At 39.2% G+C, this 23,967-nt stretch overlaps 1 pseudogene; it reads left to right on the top strand.

The window, feature by feature from the left end:
• The window catches only part of LOC118586250, a 180,861-nt pseudogene extending 178,494 nt beyond the window's left edge, over window positions 1–2,367 (top strand).
• The last annotated feature ends 21,600 nt before the right edge of the window (window positions 2,368–23,967 follow it).

Here is a 23,967-nt window from a genome sequence, read left to right as displayed (position 1 = left end):
GAAAACCCTCCTGTATCTTATAACAACTGATTTTTTCTCATAATTTTGAATTATACAATTCTAACCTCCAAGACTCATATATCAAATGGGATTTACAATTGTACAAAGTGATAGAGAACTTCTGTGTTTGACCCACTGTTGCAGATTTCCCTTGTAAAATTTTGCATTGAAAACTGTCTGAAAATATTTAGAGAAGAAATCATAAGAGCTCAGTGTCTTACCCTGATGAGGAGAAGGCTTCCAGTTCCCTCAACAATCTGACACTGGTGAGATGAAGAACAGAGAACATCAAGACAATGACAGTCTTGATGGTAGGACATGCCCCACAGGCAATGATGCAGTGCCCATGAGTTCAACTGTTCCTCTTCATAATGAGTAAATAGGTAAATAAAGATATGCTGTAGTCATAGTTTAAAAGTTAGAATTAGTGAACACCCAAAACATCATTTACAATAAACAAAGATGGGGATTTTACTAAACACATTGTGGAGTGCACAATTCATCTGTACATTACAAATAGATTCTCACATTGTTAAAAACTGTAAAGTTTTACTCCTTTTTCTCAATGATTCTGAATTTATGTAAAAGATAAATTCCAGAAGTGCCAAGTAAACAAATCATTAAGGATATGTGAAAAAGTCATTTACATTGATCTTTGACTCCTGTGCTGATTACTCAGAATAGCAACTCAATTTTGCAATTTTATTTTATTTTATTTTATTGTGGTTCTTTGAGACAGGGTTTCTCTGTGTAGTTCTGGAACTTGCTCTGTAAAACACACTAGCCTTGGACTCACAGATGTCTGTCTGCCTCTGCTTTTCTTGTGATGCGATTAAAGGCATATGCCACCATGCCTGTCTCTGTTGAAAGTCTTAGTATGCCATAATACAACTGTAGGAGAGAAGTAGCCACTAATATCTTAGAGTTGAGCTCATAGTTCAAGTGAAGGCATCCAAAGGATGTCAGAATGATGCAGTCAGGCAAGTTGTGTGATGAAGTACAGATACAGCTGTTAGATTAGAGTTGCCCATGGCTGTTTAGAGACCACACAGGAGGTTTCGGAGACTGTATACCATATAACTACTTGATTCTATCACTTATATGCATAGTTTTAGGACAAACACTAGAATTTAATGATTATACCTAGAACTATGGGTCATATACAGCTAGATATCAAGTGCCTAGTGATGCAGTGCATTATGTTGTAGGCAGCAATGTCCATGAATCACACTAGAAGAGTTGAACCTGCATGAGATTTGTCCTCTTGCTTGACCTATGTCTGGGATTTCAGAGAGAACAATGAGCTAACATAAGAAGGTCATTAACCAATTCTTCAATATCATAAATGGTATAGTATTGATTAATCATTTCCTGTGTATTCATGATGATGTAGAAAGCATGCATGCTGTAAAATGAAAATGTAATAGCTAAATGAATTTAATTGAAATATACAATGATCTCTCTTCTTTCTTAGATTCTGAGAAATATGTCAAATGATCTTTTATAAAACCAATGGTTGCCTGTGGTCCTAGCATCAGCCAGGATAAAGTGTGCATGACTCCACCAGCACCAAACAAGGGCTACCTCTTTGGAAAGTCTCTCATGAATGTCTGTGAGAGAATCAATTTAGGTGAGTGCCATTTAGGTTTTCTATAATTTTCATGCACCACATAATTTCTGGAGAACATGTATTCACATTCCTTTTACAAAATTGATGAATGTGTGGCTAACCTATCAATAATGGTGAGATACATTTAACATAGTACCTAAGGAAAATTAAATCTCACTGAAGTTTGATTCATGTAATTCAAGAAAATTGAAAACCAAATATATGCATGTATCTTTCACTGATTCAGACCCAAACCTACTAGCTTGTTGGAGGGAATGGGTCTATGGATGTGACCTTCTGTGTCCCCTACCCTGAAATTTTCCAACTTAATTCATGACTACATAATACTCTGAGGTCTCCTTTAATAGCACTGCCTCTGAGATTATTCAGTCTCATAAATGAAAATAACCAGTGCTCTGCACAAATGTTTACCATTGCTCTGGTTCACAGTAAGAGGCACACCAGTGCTTCAGAGGTATGGATCTATAATGATAGACTCTTGCCTTTCTTCCACACAGGATGTCCTCTCTGTTATCAATGACAAAGGACCAGACACAGAAAGAATCTTCAGAACATTAGCCAATAAATCATACCAAACCCTAAAAGAAAAACTTGATTCTGGAGAAGACGTGAACTTGTGAGAGGAATCTGTCTCTTGGTTTGATATTTGTTTCACTGACTTGAAAAAATACATAGAAAAACCAATTTCATCTGAATTGAAAGGAATCAATCATCTGAGAATGTTTATATTAAGATAACATTTTATGATTCATTCAGCAATGAAAAGAGAACAACCTCTTCATCCAGTACCACTGAATGCCATGGCATTTTGCAGAAATGACTACTTAAGGATGATGACTGAGGCAGCGTCTTGATCGGCCCAGCTTGCCTCTGGTCTGAGATTTTTCTCAGGAAATCGAGGCTTAAATCTCCAGAACTACATTTAGCTTCTCTTTCTCCTTAAATTTATTGATCATTCCACTAAGAAACTATTTTTCCCAAATGTTTTTCCAGCATTTGACAGAATTTGTTTGGATCTTCTCCTTTTCTCCAGGAATAAGAGAATTCCTCAAAAAGGTATTGAACTTATCACTATTAACCAATAGATGGTTCCAAGGGGATGCTTTTTGATTATGAACTTGAGTCTTGAGTAAACACTTCTCAAGCATCTTCTCATTACTTCTGAATGTTTCCTTCTTCTTCCCACTTACCCACATTTCAGAAAAGCTTATTCCAGAACACTTCTTCTGTTTCTCCATTTTATCTTATTATATTAATTACAAATGCTTTTCTCTTATTATATATATTATATTTCACATTATTTACTATTATAATAAATATCATCCTATAATGTGACTGATAAGCTGTCATTGTGTTTTGTTTATGACTCTCCATAGTCTTTGTAGTGTACCATTTGGCAGTCTTCTCTTCTACTTGGGTTACTCTGGAACCTGCAGTCACTTAGCAGATCTACTAGGATTGCTTTATTAGTTTTCCAAACTTCCATTAGAATGGCCTATTAAGCTCTGCTTAATAAATCAATGTTAGGGATTTCTCTGACCAAATTATTCCAGAATCTAGCAACAAAAGAGTTCCAGTGACTAAGAACCAACTAACTAGGTACACCATAAAAACAGCCTCATTCCTGGGCATTGTAGCAATACTTCAAAGTTTCATTTCCTATTTGTATGAAAATATACTCTAGCATATTGCTTTTTAATATTTATTTATTTTACATCCTGACTACAGTTTCCCCTTCCTTTCTCTCCTCCCAATCCCTCTCCCCACCTATCCCTCTACCTTCCCCATCTACTCTGTTTCTGTTTAGAAAAGTGCTGGCCTCTTTTGGATATTAACAAGGCATGGCATACCAAGTTGCAGTAAGACTAAGTACATCCCCTTGTATTAAAGAATAGGGTCCCAAAAGCCAGCAAAAGAGTTAGGAGACAGCTTCTGCTCCCCCTGTTTGGAGTCCCACAAGAACACCAAGCTACCCAGTTGACACATATATGCAGAGTGCCTCGGTCATCACATCTGGCACACATAAGCATAGGGCCTCGGTCAGTCCTATGCAGGCTTCTTGGTTGTCGGTTCAGTCTCTGTGAGCTCATGTTACTTGATTCTGTGGGTTTTCTTGCGATGTCTTTGACCTCTCTGGCTCCTACATTTCTTCCTCTCTCTCTCCAGCAGGATTCTCTAAGCTCAGGCTAGTGCTTCGCTGTGGCTTTCTGCATCTGTTTCCATCGGTTGCTGTTTGAAGCCTCTGGGGTGAGAATTGGGCTAGGCACCAATCATGTTTGTCATTCTGGGTCTGGATTACCTCATTCAGAATGATTTTTTTTTCAGGTTCCATTTCCCTGCAAATTTCATGGTGTCATTGTTTTTAACAGACTCAAGCACAAGAAAAACACAAGAAAAGTGTTTAATTTTTGTTGGTAGTAGTTTGTTTTCTTTTGTTTGACTTAGTATATGAGGGCTCTGCTATATTTGTAGGACAGTTCTGATGTCAGGAGCTTGCAGCTATTCAAGTTGTTTACCCAGTTAAGAAGCAGAAGACAGTGAATTCTTATACTCAGTGATCGTCTCCTTTTCTAACATTCCAAGAACCATGCTTAAGGAATAGTACAGCCCAATTCTGGTGCGAGTTTTCCCACCTCTATTACCTGATCTAGAAAATTCCTCAGAACTATGGACAGAAGCTAATGTAATTAAAATAATCCATCAGAGCTGTTCCTAGAATCTTGTGTCATAGATGATTCCAGATGAAATTTCACTAACAATCAAAATCATCACACAAGACGAAATTAGAAGTAGAACAAAATTTTAAGAATATACATAAGGATCTTGCATTTCAGATACAAGATTTGTGACATGAGGTCAGATCATCAAAACTTACACTAAAAAGCAAAACAATACTGGGCATTATATCACAAGCATCTCTAAACCAGAAGCTTTTACCAGAATGAGAGTTGGAGACAAAGGAATTAGCAGAAGATTCTTGGCCAGATATTCTTCAAATATTAAGTACTGAACAGAAGAGATGTGTCTCCAAAAAGATGCTGTCATAATCTAAATTAGCTCAAACTTATACACGTGTTTCCATATACCTGCATGCATATATGGACATGTACACTCACATATACACACACACACATATATACAATATATCATACACATTCACAGACATACATTATACACATTTACACAATACATCACTTACACTCACAAACACATGTAAGCATGCTGCTTATTTGTTGTATTTCTCTTCATAAACTGAGGCCTTTGTCTCAGCATGAATTCTATATTCATGATTTATCTTTGCAGAAAAGGTCCTGAATACAAATTTGAGATATGGAAATCTTAGAGAAAATCTCCAGTAAAGAAACACATATTTTCCACATTTATTATTCCTTGGATATTTCTAAACTCCCATTAATCATATTCCAATGTTGTTTTCCTTTACTATTATTTTAAATTTTTCTGTAAACAGAATTATGTCACTTTACCCTCTAATCCATCCCACACCCTACACTCTTAAATTAACAGTAGAGTTGGAAGTTTTCTTGTGTCCCACCTGGTCCACAGACACTCAGACCCAAATAAACACACAGAGGCTTATATTAATTATGAACTCTATGGCCATTAGCTCAGGCTTATTACTGACTATCTCTTATACTAAAATTAACCCATAATTCTTATCTATGTTTAGCCATGTGGCTTGGTACCCTTTCTCAGGTCTGCCTTTACATCTTGTTTCTTCTGTGTCTGGCTGATGACTCCTGACTCAGCCTTCCTCTTCCCAGAATTCTCCTTGTCTGCTTATCCTGCCTATACTTCTGACCTGGCTATTGGCCAATCAACATTTTATTTATCAACCAATTACAGCAACACACATTCACAGCATATAGAACAACATTCTACACCATGACAGAGTCTTTGTTTCATTATTTTTTGTTAGGAGCCACCAACCGCCATTCCAAGATGGCGCTGGCCTCGAATCGCCAGTTCATAAATAACTCCATATAAGGCAATTACAGAGCTCTGTGGCTGATTTACACTGCACCTGCACGAGTGTTGATATCATGACCTTGTGTCCCCAAGCCTATCCCGTGGCTCCCCGTGCTTGAATTCTGGCGGAATCCAATCACAGAGTAACCCGTTCCCTTGGTTTTCCATATAAACAGCTGCTCTTTTGTTCTCGGGGCCCCTCACCTCCCGCTCTCCCTTAATCAAGAGGCGCTCCAATAAAGTGTGATCTGAGAAGAATCCTCAAGTGGTGGTCGTTCTTCCTCGCTGGTCGAGTAGCTCACCACAGCTGGTGCCGAAACCCGGGAAACTTGGACACCAGGTGAGGGGTCAAAAGAGGATTCAGAACTCAACACACAGAGTGGCGACTTTGGTAAGTTCTCTCAGATATGCTGATTGCTGGGATTGATCCGCTTGTGTTCGCCTTAGTGTTCTTTCTTATGGTGATTGCTGTTCTCTCTTGCTGTTTTTTTCTGCGCTTCCACGAGCCCGGCAGGGAGTGTCTTTGTTGGGTTTTTTCTTTTCGAGGTAGGCAGAGTCAAAAGCCCAGTAAGTAGGATGCACGTACATAAGTGTAAATCATGGGAAACAGTCAAGGAACAGGTCCAGGAACTTGTGATGTATATACTCCCATTCAGGCTTTGCTGAAGCAGCGAGGTCTTATATCATCAGGCACAATCCATGCCATAGTTAAGGACATTGACAAGAATGCCCCATGGTTCGCTGTGTCTGGGGATCTTAATCCAGGATGTTGGGAGCGGTTAGGCAAAGATCTGGACAAGGCTAGGCAGGAGGACAAATTGGGCAGAGGTACCATGCCTTTATGGAGGCTGGTACGTGCATGTCTTAAGGAAGGACGCGATGTGGAAATTATTAGGGAAGGACGAAAGGCACTGAGCAAACACCAGGACAGTCTGTCAGAATCAGACTCTAAAGGAGAGAACCTAAGTAGGCCTAAAAAGAGAAAAGAAAAAATTAAAGACAAGGATAAAGAAAACAAACCAGAGAAGGAAGAAAATTTAGAAAAGAAAGGGAACCCTTTATATCCAGTATTAGAAGAGTTTGTAAACCTTGATTTTTCTGATGATGAGTTAGACCCTGATAAGGAGGAAGATTTAGAGGAAGTTGCCGCTGAGTACGAGGAAGAGAGATATGGGTGGTGGCGGCCCCCTCCTTATAAGGTTTCTGCTAGGATGAGTGTGGAACCAATGGCGCCTTCGGGACCACACCCACCCCCAGCACCACCTCCGTATCTGCAAACAGGCGGAGGTTGCCATTTTATCAGCAGGGACACCTGGGCGCAGCTAGCGTCCGTGTTCCCAGTCTTTGAAGACCCACAAACAAACAATAGGTATCATGACCCTCTGCCTTATAAACAGCTAAAGGATCTGGTGGAGGCTGCTCGAGCCTACAGAGTAACAGCTAGTTACACTTTAACCTTGTTGACTAGGCTCACCACGCAGGCTATGACTCCAACAGACTGGTTTGAAATAGCTAGAGCATGTCTGTCTACAGGACAGTACTTGGATTTTAAATCTATAGTCACAGATAAAGCTCAGACACAAGCTAGAATTAATCTTCAGAATAATCGACCACAATGGACAGCTGACATGTTACTAGGCCAAGGACAATGGACTGTGAATCAGACAGCATATCCTATTGAAGTTTATCAACAAATAAATGACATTTATTCTAAGGCTTGGAAGTCATTACCAAATAAAGGAGAGGTCTCAGGGAACTTAACTAAGATCATTCAAGGACCCAATGAACCTTTTTCAGATTTTGTAGCTAGAATGTTGGAGGCAGCAGGAAAGATATTTGGGGATGTAGAAACAGCTATGCCTCTGGTTCAACAATTAGTGTATGAGCAAAGCACAAAAGAATGCAGAAGAGCTATTACCCCATGGAAAGGAAAGGGATTGGAAGCTTGGTTAAAGGCCTGTAGGGAGATTGGAGGACCACTAAGTAATGCTGGCCTAGCAGCAGCAGTCCTCATGGCCACACGAGCTGCACTATCGAAAAAAAATGAAGGATGTTTTAGTTGTGGCCAGAAGGGACACTTTAAGAGGCAATGCCCTAAAACAAAGGAATGCCTGTCCGCGGCTCAGAATACCACAGTGAGGCAGCCTGGCCTGTGTCCTAAGTGTAAAAAGGGGAAACATTGGGCAAATGAGTGTAGGTCAGTCAAGGACATTAATGGTCAACCCATCCCTCAGTCTAATGGCCAAGAGCCAAAAAACGGGGTGCGGGGCCCACGTCCCCAGGGCCCAAAAGTTTTTGGGGCAATACAGGGTCCCAACATGAGGCCCCCTCCTCAGCAAGGAGAGCAACCCCAGGCTTCACAGGGCTGGACCTCCGTGCCACCACCAGACTGGTATTGACTCAGAAAATGGGAGTACAAGCAATTGAAACTGACATGACCGGACCACTAGAAAAGGGAACTGTTGGAATAGTAATGGGACGGTCTTCATCCACCATGAGAGGGTTGTTTGTATTTCCTGGGGTCATAGACTCGGATTACACAGGAGTGATTAAAGTGCTGTGTCATTCCCCCCACGGTATTATATCTACAGCTCCAGGGGATAGGATTGCTCAATTGCTTATCTTGCCTTTCATGCATGAGCAATTTCAGGCCAAGGACAAAATGAGGAAAGACGGCGGACTTGGTTCCACAGGAGTAGATTTGGCATGTTTGTCCTTGGATTTATATTAGAGACCCATGTTGAGATTAGAGATAGAAGGAAAGGTATTTTCAGGTCTATTAGATACAGGTGCGGACCAGAGTATTATCCAGTCCGGTGCCTGGCCTAAGCATTGGCCTTTACAAAGCTCCGCTCAAACGTTGCAAGGATTAGGTTATGCTCATACTCCCTCCATTAGTGCAAAAGAGTTGATCTGGAGAACAGAAGATCAACAAGGAACTGTTCAACCTTTTGTAATAGACATCCCCGTTAATTTATGGGGCAGAGATATTCAACAACAGCTACAACTAAGATTAACTAATGACTATTCAGAAGCAAGCAAAAATATTATGAAGATTCAGGGGTATGTTCCCTCTAAGGGTTTAGGAAAACATTTACAAGGTAGGCATGTCCCTATGGAGCCCATGATTAAGACCGATAGGAAGGGACTGGGTTTTCCCTAGGGGCCACTGAGGATGCAATCTTAATACCATGGCTGACGAAAAAGGCAGTGCGGGTTCCTCAGTGGCCCTTATCACAAGAAAAATTAAATGCAGCTAAAGAATTAGTACAAGAACAATTAGGACATGTAGAGCCCTCTATATCCCCATGGAATACACCTATATTTGTTATTAAGAAAAAATCAGGAAAGTGGAGGTTGCTACATGATTTAAGAACAGTAAACAATCAAATACAAGGTATGGGAGCTATACAGAGAAGACTACCTCTACTGTCGGCCCTACCCCGGGCATGGCCCATTATGGTGTTGGACATCAAGGATTGTTTCTTCTCTATTCCATTACATCCCAATGATAGAGAGAGATTTGCATTTACTTTACCATCTGTCAATCATGAGCAACCTGATGAACGTTATCAATGGAGGGCTCTTCCACAAGGAATGGCTAATAATCCCACTATGTGTCAGTTATATGTTGATTTAGCTTTGCAGCCTATTAGAAAACAATTTCCTATGCTAAGGATCATTCACTATATGGATGATATATTGCTAACCACTTCCTCACAACAGACTCTTGAAAAAGCATTCCAAACAATCATTCAAGCATTGAAAAGGAAGAGATTGTTTGTTACTCCAGATAAAATCCAACCGTCAACAGTGATAAAGTTTCTGGGGGCGGTTATCCACCCCTTAGTAATTTCACCACAAAAGGTTTCTATTCGAACTAGTCACTTAAAGACACTTAATGATTTTCAACAGTTGCTAGGAGATATTAATTGGGTTCGAGGGTATCTGCATATTCCTCGAGCAGAATTATTGCCATTATATGCAATTTTAGAAGGCAATCCAGATGTAAATTCTCCTAGGGAAATAACTCCTACAGCTAAGACAGCTCTGGAGAAGGTTAAAAAAGCCATGATGAAAGCCCAGTTGTGTAGGTTTGATCCTGCACAGCCTTTGATTCTGTGTATATTACAGACAAAAAATTATCCAACAGGTATGTTATGGCAAGAAGGTCCTTTATGGTGGTTACAAGGAAACTCGTTGGGTGCAAAGACCATCCATCATTATCCCACCTTGTTTGCTATTCAAGCATTGACAGGCTTCAAATATAGCTTGACACACTTTTCCAAAATGCCTGACAAATTGGTTATTCCCTATACAAAAGATCAAGTGGAAGTTTTGGCTGGTACAGTAGATGATTGGGCAATACTTATTTGTGCCTTTCCTAATGTAATTGATAATCATTTGCCAAAACATGAGTTGCTTACTTTTGTTGATAAAAATGTGGTCTATTTTCCAAAGATTACTTCCAAAGTACCAATAATTTCTGCATTAATCATATTTACTGATGGTTCTAAGACTGGTAAAGGTGCCTTTGTTGTTCAAGGACAAGAACCTGTTGTTTTGGATTTCCAGCCTGATACCCCACAAATCACCAAGTGCCAGACTGTTTTGGAAGTCTTCAAAAGATTTTCAGAACCGTTTAATTTGTTCTCAGACTCACAGTATGTAATGAATGCAGTCGCTCCCCTTGAGGTAGCAGCATCTATTAAACATACTAGCACGGTGTCTAATATCCTGCATCAGATACAAACTTGTATACTGAATAGGGAGCATCCACTTTTTGTTGGGCACATTTGAGCTCATACCTTGCTCCCAGGACCTATGTGCCAGGCTAATGACCTAGTTGACCACGCTACTTGATCCTTGGCCCTTATGGTGCCAGATCCTGTACAGTCTGCTAAGGAGTTTCACAAATTGTACCACATGCCAACAAATACATTGAGACAGAAATTCTTAATTCCCAGACATTTGGCGAGAGATATTGTAAAATCTTGTTCTTCCTGTGTAACTTTTCTCCACCCACCACATGTGGGTGTGAATCCAAAAGGACTTAAACCTAATGTATTATGGCAGATGGATGTTACTCATATTCCTGAATTTGGAAAATTGAAATACCTTCATGTATCAGTTGATACCTATTCTGGAGTCATTCATGCCACACCCTTAGCTGGGGAAAAGGTGGTTCATGTCCAGACCCACTGCCTGGAAGCATGGGCAGCTTGGGGAAAGCCTCAGCGTCTAAAAACAGACAACGGTCCCGCATATACATCTCGCGGATTCCGTACCTTCTGTGCACAACTCCAAGTGGCACACACATTAGGCCTGCCTTATAATCCTTAATGTCAAGGCGTTGTTAAAAGAGCCAACAAAAGTATCAAAGAACTACTTCAAAAACAAAAAAGGGGGATAACAGAGTATGCTTCTCCCAGAGAGAGAATATCTCTTGCACTCTTTACTCTTAATTTTCTAAGTTTGAATGATGCTGGTGATTCGGCAGCTGATAGACACATTATGGCACCTCCTTATCAGGAAAGGAGAGTGATGTGGAAAAATGTACTTGATAACAAATGGTATGGACCAGATCCTGTAATATCAAGATCCAGGGGAGCTGTATGTGTTTTCCCACAGAATCAAGAAGATCCAATCTGGGTTCCAGTACACCTGACTCGACCCGTTGATGATGCCTCTGAGGACAACATGGAGTCAGATTCGAATCAGGCTACTGAGGTGCCTGTTATGGATAATGTTGACCAACTGCCTCGGACCGGTAAAGTCTGAACAAATATTGTGGGGCCTGATGAAAGCCTGGCCTTATCCAATGCCACTTACATCGCAATCAGGGGTGTTCCCTTTTTTCTTTAGCTCTAATGAAACATTAGGATGGCCATCTGTGCCTGTGGATAAGAGTAAGGTGATTAATAATTTTACCACAGCTAGCCTTGTAAATACGCTCTGCTTCACGGTTCAAACTGATAATGCTTCAACCAATCCTTGTGTTGTTCTTATCAAGCAGACGCTGGGATGGTTTGGACCCCCTAATATTACCCAGGGGAGAGAATTCGGAAAAGCTATTATCCTCACTGGATTAACCCCAAGAGCAGTTAGTAAAGGTAATGGCTCTGCTCCCCGTAGACAGCCCTCAGTTCTACCATGATGTGTAGGCTCGACTGATTGGCCCCCAACGTGGACAGGCTGTCAGGGTAGCTTAACTCCTAATTCGGTTAATGTGAATAAGACATTTTCCTTATCCTTGAAAACTTCACCCTTTAATAAAACCTTTACTAGTTTTAATTTTTCCTTTAATAGCCCTTTAATGGGTACCAAATCTAATCCCTTTGATTCTTGGGTTTTGTGTAATGAGATAGGAACCTGTAGTCAGCTTAATGCTTTGGGATTTGTATTAGGTGGTGCCTTTACAAATGGTAGCTATTTTTTTTCATTCTGGGGAGACATTTGAACAATATGTTACAGTAAATTGCAATAAGCCCATGGAATTCAAATCCACACCAGTTTGTGTGTGTCCCCCGTTTCTTTTGGTGGTTTTTAATTATACACAGAGTGTTTTAAATTGCAGTAATCAAGCATGTTTGTTAACCCAATGTTGGAAGGCTTCATTGCATGATGCCATGGTTGTGGTGAGGATACCCACTTATGTGCCCATGCCTGTTAAGGTACAAGAAGGAGAATTGCCGATGCTGCTAAGTAGACATACAAGAGATTTTGGTATTACAGCGGCCATTGTAACTGCTATTGCCCTTTCTGCCACTGCCGCTGGGGTTGCTGCAGCATCTCTTGCCACCTCTGTCCCTACAGCAAAAGCTTTAAATAAGCCAACGGGGAATACAGCTCAAGCCCTCAGCACTCAGACAGCTATTAATGGACAGCTGCACCGTGGCATAGTCCTAATCAGTCAGCGAGTTGATCTACTTCAAGAACAGGTATATATATTGTAAAAAGTTGTCACAGCAGCCTGCATAGTCCCTATGAGTGGCCTCTGCTTGACGACGGTCCAATATGAGAATTTTAGTATAGCTGCTAACTATTCTAAACAATTGAGTGCTCATTTAACAGGAATTTGGACAGCTGAATTTGATAACCTAACCAGCATACTGTGACCAGAGATCATCCTGGTTAATTCTACTCGGGTGCACCTGGCCACCGTGGATGAGATGTTATCTTGGCTGCGGTCTTCTATTAGCTTCCTGAAGGAGTGGGCGGGAATGGGATTGCTTTTAGCCTGCTGTTTGGGAGGGAGCTTGTTGTGCCTGTGGTTGATCTGCCGTATGCGAGTATATGCTCAGAGGGACAAGGTCTATATGACTCAAGCTTTAGCTGCCTTGGAGAATGGCTCCTCTCCTGCCATAGGGCTAGCAGCCCTTAAGAATGCCTAATCCTCTTTACACAGCCCTTGCACCCCTAGGACTAAGTAGTCCATTGCACTCAGGAGGGTGTGTGAGAGATTTGTCTAAGCATAGCCTTTGTACCCTTGGGGCATCGGTCCATTGCACATGGGAAGGTATGCTTTTGACTTTGCTGTTCTACCATCCTCGATCGGTCCACACATCATGAGGTGGGGACCTGATTGGATGATCTAGTACAGTGCTGGCATTTTATTAACAAAGAAGGGGGAGATGTTAGGAGCCACCAACCGCCATTCCGAGATGGCGCTGGCCTTGAATTGCCAGTTCATAAATAACTCCATATAAGGCAATTACAGAGCTCTGTGGCTGATTTACACTGCACCTGCATGAGTGTTGATATCATGACCTTGTGTCCCCAAGCCTATCCTGTGGCTCCCCGTGCTTGAATTCTGGCGGAATCCAATCAGAGAGTAACCTGTTTCCTTGGTTTCCCATATAAACAGCTGCTCTTTTGTTCTCAGGGCCCCTCACCTCCTGCTCTCCCTTAATCAAGAGGAGCTCCAATAAAGTGTGATCTGAGAAGAATCCTCAAGTGGTGGTCGTTCTTCCTCGCTGGTCGAGGAGCTCGCCGCAATTTTTGTTATACATGTGTGTGTTTATGTCTATATTTACAAATATATAAATGCAACATGATGAGCCCATTTTATTATTTTTGCATAGAAGGTTTCACTGCCAAACACTCTATATTGGACATTCAAGAAGGCAGTCATTCAAGTAAGAGCCTAATCCTTTTCCCAGCAGTCATTAGTAGCTGGATTCCTTGCCAGCATGGCCTGTAGATAGAATATAATACATAACATGGACCAAAAACCTATCAACAACCAGTAACTCCTACCAGTATTGAGCTTCACACATTTTTTAGCAGCAGAGTAACTTTTTCTTCCTTTTGATGACCATCAAGCTTCATTTCTATTCACTTGCACTAGTTATGTGTTTATATAAAGATAGGTACATGCTACATCACATGAAGATGTATCTGTAACTGTATTACCGCCCATTATCCCTACAACTTGAAAATTTAGTTTAGTTTCTTTTATCATATTGTTTGCAAAAAGTAATATCCTGGCATTCATACCAGAAGACAATTGTGTACTTGATACTTGAATGAGTTCTTTCTTTTATATTTCCAGTCTACAATGCCTCAGTTAACATGATTGTTCATTTACTTTGTTAGTATCTTCAGCCTCATAAAGTAATCTAAGTACAATTCAGTAGTTTTGTTTAAAAAATCACCACTAATAACTTCACAGAAATGACCATGTGATGGTAATAGATAACACTTTTACTAGATATTTTCCCCCTTTGAAAGTTACCACATGGTAACCACTAAAGTATGAAGGTAAATCAAGCTGATAGAACCTATGAATCTGGAAATTATAATGCAGACAGCTCATAGCTTGCTCAAGAAGCCCATGGTTATAGTGATATAAACATGCATTGTTCCTAATGTTCTACAGCCAGGAGAATATCTGTTACCCTTCAGATAGAGCTGCTTTTACCACCAACAGGGTTTGTAGGGCCACTGTCTCCAGCAGAAAGGAGGGTAGAGGCACTTTGTCCAATAGCAGGGAATGCTGTGTTGCAAACAGGGCTTCAAAATATCAGGATATTCAGAGATGTTCTCAGAAAAAAAGAGCCATAATGTTCAAATCAGCATGCTCATTATCATCACCATTATCAAATCAAAATTCTCATCTGCACTTAATCTTGTGTCACTCCCCAAACTGGCACCTAGTGCTTCTGGTGATTAGATCCTTTCTGAAATGTTAGCCCAATGCATAGCACTTTGCATACATTTCATTTGATATGCCCTTAATCTGATTTTAGATAGGAAAACGAAAAATTTCAAGTTATAAGCAACAGAATCTTCACCACAATTTGAATTTAAGGCATTATATAAGTAGCAATCCATTCAACATTTGTGTGTCTGTGCTGGAGAAATGAGAGTGGGGAGGAAATAATGAAAGAAACACTGATGTATGAAATTGTCAATACAAGAAAATAAAGGCAAAAATATTACAACCAGTGCTTATATAGCTCTGTGTGTGTGTGTGTGTGTGTGTGTGTGTGTGTGTGTGTGTGTATATATATATATATATATATATATATATATATATATATGTATGTATGTATTTCTGTTACTTGTGCTAAAACGATTTCATCAAAATATATAATGTAGATATTATTTTTCAATATGTGACAGTTATATTAAAATCCCTGCCAAACTCATTAAATACTTGTTCAAAAAATAAATTCTCAGATATGATATAATCTCAGAAATTATATACTGTAAAATTCAAGAGAATGTATTTAATAAAAGAGTATGTGTGTGGAAAAGTGGGAACACAGCCACTCACAACCAAAGTTAGGGTCTAGTTTGGGTGTAGAGCCATAATTTGCAAATGTAGATTGAATAATTAAATGATCATTTTGACAACTGCCACTTTTTGTGAGAGAATATTCTCATAAGCCTGGATACACTAATAATTACAGATAACCATGAACGGTATCAAAGACAAAAACGGTATCTGGGCAAAGCATGCTTCTCGCTCAAAAATGAAAGTACTGGACCAAAGGAAGCTATTAGTGTTTTGTGGTTCAGTACTAACAATGATGGACACCGTTCAGTAATCTTATGCCATAATCAGAAAGGCTGGTTCATAAAGTTATGTTCTTTGCTCATCTGGAAATCTGGGTGTGTTTAGAGCTTAGCACACAGGAGATAATTCACACTATGCTGTATAATGGACAGTGTAGAAAGGACTGGGACCAGTATTTACTTTCAAAGGCATGCCCAACAAATGATTGATGCATTTCAGATATGCTTCACCTCCTAAAGTGTCCAGAACATCTAAACATTGCATCATCAGCTAGGGACAAAGGCTTTCAATGGCTGGAAGAGCCACATGGTCAACCCATTATATTGTGTACTCCATGACCACCTAATAATTAAAGTGCAGTTAGTGAACTCCAAGAGCCATACAAGACTTAGAAGTTCCAATATTGTTCAAAACCCTACATCTACAGTTTCCCTCGAGAACTGAGACAAACTTGTAATTATAAGGATATATTTAAAAAAAAAAAAAACAGCAAAAGAAATCAAGTTCTGTACCTAAGTGAAAACCGAATGAGTATAGCAATGGTGGGGTCTGTCCAGAACTTCAGGTGCCCTGGAAGCTCTCTTTTTATTATCAACAGCAAAGTGGCTGGCTTATATTAAATGGTGCTAATCTCTCCACTGTTACACTTTCCTTCTTCCTAACATGATATGTACTGCTTTACCTTGTGTGTATATATATATATATATATATATATATACATATATATATATATGTGTGTGTGTGTGTGTGTGTGTGTGTGTGTGTGTGTGTGTGTGTGTGTATTTCCTTTACCTTGTATGCTGCATGGATTTAAGCTCTCTTTGTTCTGGTTTCTCTTCTTCTTCTCAGTAAGAGTATGAACGAATGCAGTGAACAATAGTCATTCCTGTATGCTATACTGAATTGAAATTTCTCTCTAAGTGGCTAAAGAGACAGATCAATGATTAAGGGTACATAATAATCTTTCACAGGAATTGGAATCTGGTTCCCAGTATGCACCTTGGCTCACAGGCCCCTGCACTCTTAGTTACAGGAAATTCTACTTTTCTTTTGGTCCCTGAACTCATAGTATATAGACACAAATACATAAATAAATAAAATAATCTTGTAAAAACCAAGAAATTTCAGTAAAAAATTAGTATTCCCGTTTTTGAGTGTTCAGTCATACTTAAAATCTCAGAACTGAAGCAAAATCTAGATAAATTATTTACTATAGTAATAATTTGGCCTGTGGTGTCATTCATTCAACTAGATTCCTTTTCTCCATCAAAATTTCATGGATCTGGTGTTCACTCTCCACATTCCTGGAGGTTGTCTAATTTCTGTCTACTCACTAGAATTACCCAGCAGACTCTATAGTATTGTCTATTTTCTGGAGTACATAACTCTAAAAGTTTCCAAATTTACCCCAAAATCTTTCCAAAAATTAAGAATTTCATGGTCAGATTAAAGAGCATTAAGAAACAGTGTTTATTTCACTGGGCTTCAGAGGTCTCACTTCATAACTGACATTGTTTCCACAAAATATCATGGTGCTGGGGTAGTGTGGACAGGAGTGACTACATAGAAACTAATTTATATCTAATTAGTAAACCATTTTCACAATTAGTGAAAAAGGTACTCTGGAGAAACGTGAATCCAAAAGTATAACACCTAAGAAGACATTTATGAAAAACATTATATCCAGAATACATTGGAAAGTGTACTTAAATGGAAAAATGGGACGCTATAAACACATAATCATTGGAATAGATTTAAGAAGATGGGGGTTTACATACAGAGGCATGTATCACACACACACACATGCACTCAAGTACATGTTTTTGTAGAATGTGTGGATGTACATAATATAGATAAACTATGCTAATTCATCCAAAAAATATTACAAATCTAACCCGGAAAAATTTGCTCAACATTGTTCATTGCTCTGTCATGCACAATTACTATGAAAAATAATTAAGTTAACTGACCCTCAACAGATGAACCTTTAATGAAAATGTGATACATAGAGAGAATGCAACACAATTTAGTTGTAACAAAAAAAATGAAATTAGAAGGTAAACAAGTGAACATGAAATGATTTTATTGAGGTAACCAAGACCCAGAAAGACAAATGGCACATGTCTTCCCTCATCTGCAGGTCTTAGGTCTAGTCTTTAGATTTGAGTATACAACATGGAGTAACTGAAGAAAACAAAAAGGATAAAGGAACCATTGTTGATAGAGAGGGGACTGGGCTTGAGAGAGAAGTAGCATGTTAGACGTTACATGAAAATGAAAATGGAAAAGTGGAGAACATGTTAGGAAATGTTAGGAAGGTAAGACAGCCAATACAGAAGACAAGGGGTGAGGAACAGGTAATATAAAGGTTTTTAAATAACATTTTATACTTACCACAAATTATACACAATACATGTAAGTATACAAATATAATAAACATGTATTACAAACTGAGTTTGATTAGCCAGAGGAAGATATCTATCTATCTATCTATCTATCTATCTATCTATCTATCTAACTATCTATCTATCTCCATATATATATATATGGAGAGAGAGAGAGAAAGAGAGAGAGAGAGAGAGAGAGAGAGAGAGAGAGAGAGAGAGAGAAGTTATAAACGATGCCATATGGGCTAACAATGTTCCTCAAAAGAAAAATAAACTAAGAAATACATCAGTACCAACACAAAAAAAGTTCCCATTGAGTAGTTCATTAGGGTAGTTCAGTAACCCCTAAACAATATAGACTAAAGATATAGCTCTTGTTTGTTTCTCAGAGGTTAAAGGTACGTCTTCATTGCATTTCTAAAACATTAAGTTTATTGTAATTACATGTGTTTTTGTTGTCTCAGGTTTTCACTGTATTAATGCAGTACAGAGGAATCCGGAGCCTGGGATGTAATTACAGGTATTTGTGAGCAGCATAAAACATGTGAGCTGGGAGTTGAACTCTGGTCCTCTGCAAGAGCAGTAAGAGATCATAACTGCTGAGCCATCTCTCTAGCCCCTTTGTCAGTTTTTGTTTGCTTACTTGCTTGCTTGCTTGATTTAGAGTTTTGTTTCTTTGTTTTGTTTTTAATGGCAATGGGGTGCAAGCCTAGTGCCTCAGGTACACAAAACAAGCGATTTGTCACTGTGCTGCAATCACAGCTCTTGGAGTTTGACTTCTAAAATTGTTCCACAATGAAAGAAAATTTATTAGACAGTTAAGGAGAAAATCATTGTAAGAGTGAAACAAATTCTTTAATTAGAAGAGACAGAACTTTTAAACACTGTACAATGAAACCTTCCATATGTTATAAAAATTCAACTTATCAATTGAGGTGCAAGTTTACATATTACAAAATGAATACAATACACTTAAGGACAGTTTCTTATTGTGAATTTTGTAATAATTCAGTATTTTCTAATTTTAGCCTGATAAGAACTTTTAGCCTTCCATAAAAATTCAATTCAAACTTACTTTAATACTAGAGATTGTCCGTATTAAGAAAGAATAAAAACATATACGATTAATGTTCCAACAATTAGTGAGGTCTGAATATGCTTTGAGGGTTTTGTTGTGTTGTAGTTTCCTTTACATGTAGTTTTACAAATTTGTTTATTTCTCTTTTTCCCCTTTCTAAATAGCCTGCTTATATCATGAAAATTTTTTCTTACTCCTTCAACTTTGGAAGATAGTTAAATTCACACAGGAGTCTAGGTAAGTATCTATGGTCATTTAGAAGTGGAAGTATATGTGTCCAGACTTCTGGCTTTCAAATTTTCCAATGAGAAATCAGCGATTATTCTATTGGGTTTTCTTTGTATTATATGACTAACAATTTTCCTCTTGTTGCTTTCAGCACCCCCTCTTTGTTCTCTGTATGTTATGATTTAACAATAATATGCTGTCGATCAGGGCACACATTGTCCGCAGTGTACTGTTATTTTTCAAGCTCCTCTGAGGTTGTACCACTAAGCCCTGCTTAAGTTCAACTGCTTTCTGAATGCAAAGACAAGACCCAATGTCTTCCTCATTCCTCTATCAACTTTTGTCTTAGTTACTTTTCAATTTCTGAGCAGGAATCACTGCACTTAGATCTCTGTGTCATGTCTTTGTGCATCAGGATGTAAGCTCTCACCTACTGCTCCAGTACCATGCCTGGTTCATGAGTCTTCTGTAAGTCCCAATAAATCCTTCTTCTATAGATTGTCTTGGTCATTTCTGTACATAAATAGAAAAATAACTAAGCCACATTCCAATGCCAAGTATTTATTACCTTTCTTTTAAAATATTGTTTCTTTGTAAACCCTTCCAACCATCCAAAAGAAAAAAAAGACAAAGGAATAGACACAGAACACAGACAACTCACAGAGACCAGCAAACTGCATAAGCACATTCTTGTCCATTGAGGAGATAAAGCTCTGTAGGTGCTGTTAAGCTGGTGAACTGAGAAGCCTCATTAAGAGAGAATGAGTGGACTCTGAATCATTCATCAAGCAATCACAGAAGAACTTAGGCAGCAAATTAAAAACCGTATTATATAAACATCATAATAATAAAATAACTAAATATTGTCAAACCATTTTGAGCAGTGATGCAAAATTTCCATGTCTTATGTATTGTGCTTGCCTATTTCATTCCTTCTTTTCTCTTGAAGCATGAACATTCAGGAAGATACACTGTGTAAAAATGATGGAAAGTTTCATTTTCAACAGTTTTCTACTGAGCTGGTTTTCATTTGTCATGCAACGTTTTATGGGTCTCCTAGCTAGCCCAATGGTTGTCCCAATGATTGATGGGGAGGATGGTTACCTACATTTGTGAGCTTGAATTCTGGGGTACTGAACAAATGGTCAATGATAAACTTTGAAAAAGTTAATTGTCAGCATCTTGATGGGTTGAATAGGAGGCACTCTGGCCAGGAAAGTAGGTAGGCTAAGTGTATACCCCCATCTTTCCAGCAGCTCCTCCAAATCCAACCTACCATTCACATCCTCAGCTCTACAACAGAACTCCTGCTGCAACTTCCCCTTTCCCCCTAAACCTATCTCCTCCTGATCCTACAGAAATTCCTCTCCTACGCTCTCCCTGCACTTGCTCATTGCTTTATTTCAACCCTCAACTCCAATAGACACTTCCTGGGAACTCACAGGCCACTACTACCAGGGAAGCAGGTAGGCTAAGAACAGATTCTCATCTCTCCCTCCATTCTTCCAAGTTCACTCCTCCATCTCATCCTGAGCTCTCTAGCCGACCTTCTGCTGTGCCTTCTACTCACTCCATGTCCCCATTCCCAGGGAACTAACTAAGCAGATCTTGGTGGAAAATCCAGGTTTCTTCCCTTTTGTGGAGTCCCACCACCACCCCAGCCCATCCTCATTTCTAAGTCTCAGGTTCCAATACCCAGAAATATATTTTACCTGGAACCTCCAGTGGCCACACCTATCATCATGCCATAAATTTTTCCTAAAAGCAACAAACAGCCATCAAATTCTCCTAAGAACCAGAGAGGAAACAAACCAAGGAACCAAACACCTACCCAACAAAGATAAAACCAGATATCAGCACCTAGAATTCTAATCTTCCCAACACCAGATGCCTAGATACCAGCTTAAAAACATAATCAAATCAGCAAGGCCAATGTGTCTCCACTAGAGCCCAGCAACCCTATTAAAGCAGGCCCTGAATATTCCAACATATTTGAAGCACAAATAAAAGACCTTAAAACAGCTTCTAAGAGTATTATAGATGATTTTAAAGAGGAAATAAAGTGATTGATGAGGACCAATGTGCAAGTCTACTATATATTTAACTCAATGTAAAGCTCAGTTACTCCAACAAATGTCTTAGTCAAATTCTTCTATCAGCTTTCCTTTTATTTTAAAATTTTATTTTATTTGTATTTGTGTGTAGAGGGGAGGGGCTGAGATGCAGACAGAGTCAGGGCATTTGACTCCCTGGAGCTGGAGTCATAGGTGTTTGTTAGCTGTGTGATAAGTGAATTGGGAGCGCACCTCTGGTCCATAGCAAGAACATAGAGCATCTTGTCTGCTGCTATCCCTCTTCCTTTACTCTTTTCATCAAGTCTCATGCATATATACAGAACATTAAACTTCTTCTAATCAATTGGCCATATCCATTGTTGTGTAGCAAAATTCATTAAATATGGGCTCAAGCAAAGTATGAAACCTTTCCTCCGCCACCAAATGAGTCTTTATTTTTTCATCTGTAATTAGTGCTGGTATTGTGTACCTCTATGATTTCTGAGAGAATATGAGAGCATTCACTCATCACACAGACAGTAGGGGATTCATAAATAAATATTTAATAGTCCCTCTCTCTTTTCTTTTCAGGCTCACAGGTACAATGTTTGGTGAAAAATAGAAATAATTAAAATGAAACAGTTACTGAACAAAACAGATTTTATACCTCAACAGAATATCTCTCATATTAATCACTCTAATTTTTAGCCAGCACTTTCTTCAACACTAACAAGCTGGATATCTCAAAATCAAAGAATAAGGATCTAAACTTGGACCCCAAATTAGCAAATATCAGATGTACTATGTTTGGAATGAGAACTTAATAAATGAAATAAATAATGGATTTTAAGCACTCCAGCATCCAGTTATTGAAATCCATTGAGTTCAAATTCTAATGTATTTACTGAAGAGGGAGTCACTATTCAGTAGAATAGAACTGGACACAGAGTCTGGACACCCAGACTTTGAACATTACCTATGAGATATTTTATATGTGTAAATGTCTTTGTCTTTTTTATTCTAATAATCACTATACTATATGAAGCTAGAGAGTACATTTTTTTATGCTTACTAATACATTTAAAAGGAACTTTAGACTCCTAGAGCTCCACCTGGGGCCTGGCCGAGGATCTCTGCATCCACTTCCATCAGTTATTGGATGAGAGTTCCAGCATGACAGTTAGGGTGTTTAGTCATCTGATCACCAGACTAGATCAGATCAGGCTTTCTCTCAACCATTGCCAGTAGTCTACAGTGGAGGTATCATTGTGGATTTCTGGGGACCTCTCTAGCACTTTGCTTCTTCCTGTTCTCATGTGGTCTTCATTTATCATGGTCTGTTATTCCTTGTTCTCCCTTTCTGTTCTTGATCCAGCTGGGATCTCCTGCTCCCCTAAGCTCTCTTTCCCTCGAACCTTGCCCTTCATTACTCCCACTGTCGTCCAGGTTGTTCATGTAGATCTCATACATTTCTCTGTCATTGGGCGATCCCTGTGTCTTTTGTAGGATCCCATTTTCTAGGTAGCCTCCCTGGAGTTGTGTAGCAGTCTAGTCATCTTTGTTTTACATCTAGTATCCTGCTATGAGTGAGTCCAATTGTTGAGAAAGAGGAGGGACTGTAAGAGTGTGAATTGTTTAGACCAAGATTGGAAAAGCACAGGGACAAATAGCTAAACTAATGCAAACAGATGAATTTTGAACCAAAAGCTGTGGAGCCCCTAACTGGATCAGGCCCTCTGGATAAGTGAGACAATTGAATAGCTTCAACTGTTTGGGAGGCACCCAGGCAGTGGGACCCGGACCTGTCCTTAGTGCATGAGCTAGCTGTTTGGAACCTTGGGCTTACACAGGGACACTTTGCTCAGCTTGGAAGGAGGACACTGGACCTGCCTATACTGAATCCATCAGGTTGAATTGAATCCCCAGGGGAGTCTTGGCCCTGGAGGAGATGGGAATGGAGGGGAGGGAATGGGGGGAAGATGGGGGGGGGGGAGGGAGGGGGGAGGACAGGGGAACCCATGGCTGATCTGTAAAATTAAAACACAAATATAATAAATAAAAAAAGGAACTTTAGAAATGGTGAAACTGTATTTCTCAAATTGCTTTTAAACAAAATTGGCTGAGCAGATGAGTTATAGAAGAATGTTCCGGATAACATGCAGTAACAACCTCTACTTTACCTGGTTGACAAATTCAAAAGGATAGTGTGGTGGTTTGAATAAGAATGGCCCCATAGGCTCATAAGTTTAAATGCTAAGTCACCAGGGATTGGCACAAATTGAAAGGATTAAAAGGTATGACCTTTTTGAGAAAGTGTTTCCCTGGGAGGACTTTGTGAATTACAAAGACCACCTGGCCCCAGAGTATTTTTAATAAGAATTAAAACACATGATACTAAAGAGAACTAAAAAAAAGTAGAAGAAGTGATTGACTGAATTTAAAGAAAGATGAATATAACACAAAGAACAAACTTTATAAAACATTCTGGACAAATAAGATAAATATCTCCTTCCTTTGGATACTCCAGGCTGTTGAGCCCCCCCCACTACTCACTGGATGTGGTTCCCATCTAGACCCAC

This window comes from Onychomys torridus, chromosome 6 (genome assembly GCF_903995425.1).
Source record: "Onychomys torridus chromosome 6, mOncTor1.1, whole genome shotgun sequence".
In the NCBI taxonomy this organism is placed as follows: Eukaryota; Metazoa; Chordata; class Mammalia; order Rodentia; family Cricetidae; genus Onychomys; species Onychomys torridus.
The sequence above is the reverse complement of the archived record's forward strand: the minus strand, read 5'-3'. Positions and strand labels throughout refer to the sequence as shown.